General features: G+C 32.1%; 1 long non-coding RNA gene across 1 annotated transcript; it reads left to right on the forward strand.

Annotated features, from left to right (window-relative positions):
- Positions 1-1534: 1534 nt before the first annotated feature.
- Positions 1535-4755, forward strand: LOC109110087. The gene is made up of 3 exons (XR_002021173.2): positions 1535-2112; positions 3952-4135; positions 4338-4755. It is a non-coding gene; the product is annotated as an uncharacterized LOC109110087 (long non-coding RNA).
- Positions 4756-5148: the final 393 nt, after the last annotated feature.

Consider the following 5148-nt stretch of genomic DNA (forward strand, 5'->3'; position numbering starts at 1 on the left):
TAATTATTTAAAAAAATCAAAAGATACTTTAAATGTGAAATTAAAATGGCCAGTAGGTGTCAGGAAGTCACTGTTAATAAGTGAGTCATTGCGATTGAACCGAATCATTTAAACGGTTTATTCATTCAGGAACGAAACACTGTCTTGTTGCTCAGAGACGCAAAACTGTGCTTTTGGTGGCTGTGTTTGGAATTATTTTTTGTTGTAGAAATAGAGCAAAAACAGGCAATATGGTGTCTAAAGCGCAAGTCTCTTAATTAACTTGTTTACTGACCTGTTGTAAAAAAAAATATATATATATATATATATTTTTTGTTGTAAAAATAGAGCAAAAACAGGCAATATATATATATATATTAGGGCTGCCAAATGATTAATCACGATTAATCACATCCAAAATAAAAGTTTTGTTTACATAATATATGTATGTGTACAGGGTATATTTATTATGTATATATAAATACACACACATAAATTATATATTTAGAAAATATTTACATGTATATACATTTATATATTTATATTCTTATATTTTATAGGCTATAAATATATTTAATATATAAACATAACATATTCTTCTTAAATATATACATGCATGTGTGTGTATTTATATATACATAATAAATATACACAGTATACACACATATATTATGTAAACAAAACTTTTATTTTGGATGTGATTAATCGTGATTAATCATTTGACAGCCCTAATATATATATATATATATATATATATATATATATATATATATATATATATATATATATATATATATATATATATATATTCTTTGTGTGATTTTGATTTACTATATGAAATGATATTCTGCCGGTATATCTTCAAGACTGAATCAAACAGTGAAAGAACGCACTATAAATGCGCGCGCACATCATTAAAACAATTATGATTTTTTATATTTGGTTTTATATCGCACGCTCCGCACCAGTCTTTTTGGCTAATTTGTGCAAAACCTCTTGCTAAAATGTCACAGCTTCATTTTAACCACCAATGCAACGATGCAATTATTTAGCTTACCTCTATATGCTTGCGAGGGGTTAACGTCTTGTCGAGATTTTATTAACTGCTAGTTTGGTCTTCATAGGCAAGCACAGCTTGCACTGCTTAATAAAGCATAAATATGGCCAGGGGTTCACTTCATTTCCTTCGAGTTCAACTTCAGAATATGACTGAGTTTCGTTTTCAGCGGTGTCTGCACCACCAACGCCTGTCTGTCCGTCTGCATCTTTCTTGTGATTTTAGCGCCAGTTTGCCCTCCTGCCCATTATTTACTGATGTAGTTTCCAAGGAGGGATTTTTTTTTTTTTTTACTCAGTAATTAATGTGTTTTAAAATGTAGCGAAGTACAATACTTCAAACAAAATATACTTAAGTAAAAGTAAAATTACAGATTTTAAAAATTACTTTAAAAAGTAGAAGTACACAAAAAAGCTACTCAATTACAGTAACGCCAGTAAATGTAATTCGTTACTTTCCACCACTGATCAGATGTTATTTTTGAATATGATTATCAGTCAGTATCTGTGTCCATCTGTCTGACTAAAAGTGCTTTCGTTCCTTCCATGTGTCATCCAGCAACACAATGATAATGCTAGTGTTCATTTTATTTCAGTCATTGTATTATTATATCAGCCATCAGTCAGGCATCAGGTTTTTGTATCAGTCACTGTAAGTTCTTATAATGGTGTTGGTTTTTCAGATGAATATAATGCATGTGTTATAGGCTACTTTTGTCAAGATGAGGAAGTTCTTGCTCTGCAGTGACATTGTGTTCACAGAGCAGTTAGATTATAGTGTAAAGAACACAAGCAGCCAATCAGCACTTCAGCCAAAACCACACAACTTTTCCGTTTTGGCAGTCGTCATGTTTCCTGTTCTGAATCGAAGCCCTTTGCTGTTCACAGAGTATCAGAGTATTACTTAGTTTTTCGCAGCATATCTAGCGTTGGAATATCAGAGTCTTTCAGTTGTCAGAATTGAAGCCATTTTGCTGTTTAATGCGATTCTGTGCCACTTCTGAAGCTCAGACAGCGCAACATCAGCAGAGATCTCAGAGTTGTGATGGAGGTTTCTTCTCTTCAGCTCAACACAAGGTGATTAAACAATCGTATTTCATTTTTTAAGCAGTTTTATTATTCATTATTTAAGCTATTACAGTGCTGTGAAACTGTGAAATAGAAATGTCAAAACATATGTTTTGTGTTATGAATCGAAGCCCTTTGCTGTTCGCAGAATATATTATATTATATTATATTATATTATATTATATTATATTATATTATATTGCATGCATTAACAACACCAATGAAAGAACAACAGTCTGGCAGACTGGAGATTTGATGAAAATGAAAGAGTTCTTCTAAACTAAAGCAGCACAACTTCAGTGCTTTTATCTTTTTTATATCATTGATGTAGAACCACATTTTTATTCCTAAATTAATTTATTTCAGTTTTGCCACAAGAAGGAATGCACATTTCATGTTTTGTATGCAAGAAAGTACAGTACCTGTATTGTTTTTATTACCACGCAATGTTCATCTTCTTCTTGTGTGAATGACAGAATGATGATTTTTGGGTGAACTGGGTAGATTGGGGGAAAACACAGCTCTTAAGGACGTTAATTTTTTATCTGTGGAACAGAACAAAGGTTAAATGTGTCCAGAACAGTTATAAAACATAGTTTTAGTGAGAATGATATCAATTATAAACCAAGTATGAAAAATGTCCAGAGTTTTCATGTTATTAGATTTTGAACAAAAATGTAATTTGTACCAAGCGTTTTGTCCCAAAGATGGAGTAAAATACACCTCAGTCTGACAAAGCTATTTTCATTATAGATTTACAGCAAAGTCCATAGTTACAAAGATATATCTTGATTTTAGTGGATATTTAAAAAAAAAAAAAAAAAAAAACAGTAGTAAAACAGTTTTACCCCACTCTACCATACAGCTGCGCAAAGACTGTGCGTTAAAATGAAACTTGACTCTGATAACTTAAAAATACTTTACCAATTTACAAAATCATCTTTCTTTGATTCTCCTGTTGAAAATTAAAATATGTGACGGTTGAAGTCGGTTGAAATATTAAACAATTCGCAGTGCAATTGGAAATTTATATAAATGTATCTCTGAGAGGAACTGTGTTCAGAAAAGTTTACATGGTATTTTCTTTTCTTGCCCCATGTGTATTGAATTTATTTTAGTTTTTATTTATAAGAGAGGTGCTTTTTTTTTTGCAGAGGTAAAGGAGGAAACACGATATCACTGCTGTTCTATAAGCGCCACCTGCTGGCAGAGAGTGAACTTGCATCTCATTCAGTCCGTCTGCTGATTCTGTTTCATTAAGATGTTATGCTGTATAGTTTCACAAAACTAAAATCAGACCATTCTGTTTTTGCTTCAAATTCCAAAACTGTACAATCTTACTCTCATGAGAATGAAACTTGTTTTTTGTGCAAATAAATGATTTTAATGAACAATGATTAATATAGTTATACCATGCAGAACCTGAGTTAACCAGTGCGACATGTTCCTGGATCTACATCTTTGTTCACCCTGAAACAACGTGGTGATTAACCAATCAGACTTGAATCAATAAACACAGACAAAGCCTTAGTTTGTTTAAATGAAGAAATGTCTATATTTCTTTATTTATTTGATTTGGGATTTGTTTTAATATTTCATGTTAGTTTTGTTTTTTTGCATTTCAAATTCACGAAGAAATGTGCAGCATTTTGTCTGAGGAATAATAAAAGGACACCTTTTCATTTACAATTTGTCATAAATCAGTACCATGAATTGCATTGAGTGGAGTGAATGATTACATGTTGACTGTTTTCTGTGACTGGTTTAGTCACATGGATGAAATAAACTGAACTTGCTCTTGAACTAAAACCACTGGCTTCATCTAAACTCTTCTGTGTGATTTAACAGCTGGGATGTAGAAATGAGATAACACAGAGAGAAAACTGCTGGAGCATCAGAAACCAGATAGGAAGAAACAACAGGACAGAGAGAAAAATGGAGGCCAGAAATGAGACACAAACCAGTGAAACACAAGAGAAAAACAGACTGACACTTGTCAGATGTGACAGTATGAAGATAACAAAACCAGAATGTAAGTGTTTGTTCATTATGGAAATTCTAGTCTTCACACACCTGTCTTAAAGTTTCACATTCAGACAGATTCATCAGATTTTCTGTAAGATGAAAGTTTACAGATGTGTGAATGTGTGTAAATGACAGAATGTATTATAGATTTAGAACATAAAACAAACCCAAAACAATGAGGATAATCTGATTATGTTTGTGATTTCAAGTCTCACATGATCCAGACGGACCTGTAAACTTTCCTTCAGATGAAACTTCAGCACGTTCTGAAGAACACACAACATCCCTGAGACAGCAGCAGCGGCTGAAGACAACACCATCCTGATCCCAGACTCCATCCATCCACACTACAGTCTGCTCAGATCCTCAGAGACCTGCAGACACTATCAGCAGCAGGGGCTCAAGTGGAAACAGAGACACTTCTCTTGTTATAAAACTAATAAAAAATATTGAGAAAAAAGGCACTTCTCATATTTATTTTATTTTATTCTAAAAAAAAAAAGGTTAAATATATTAACACAACTCTAACTTATTACCAATTTATTGTAATTCCCTCACACTCACCCAGTTGTTTCACATTGTTTCATTTTTAAACAGATGTCTACAAATAATCAGTTCACATAGAGAACATTGTTTTTTTTTTGAATTGGTTTATTTTATTACAAGATTAGGTTAGAGAATATTGTGTTTCTGTAAGTGTTTGTTCATCATATAAATTCTAGTCTTCACACACCTGTCTTAAAGTTTCATTTCAAGAAATGTGCAGAATTTTGTCTGAGAAATAATAAAAGGACACCTTTTCATTTACAATTTAACATAAACCTCATTTTGTAAAGTATAAATATATATGTATGGGTTATAATCATGTGAAAATGTTATTGTGAAATCAGTATCATGAATTGCACTGATTTGAGTGAATGGTTACATGCCTACTGTTGACTGTTTTCTGTTACTGCTTTAGTCACATGGATGATATAACATTATATATGAAGCTACCATGTGTCTGACAAGTGTCAGTCT

Source organism: Cyprinus carpio, chromosome B21, assembly GCF_018340385.1.
Source record: "Cyprinus carpio isolate SPL01 chromosome B21, ASM1834038v1, whole genome shotgun sequence".
NCBI classification, from domain to species: domain Eukaryota; kingdom Metazoa; phylum Chordata; class Actinopteri; order Cypriniformes; family Cyprinidae; genus Cyprinus; species Cyprinus carpio.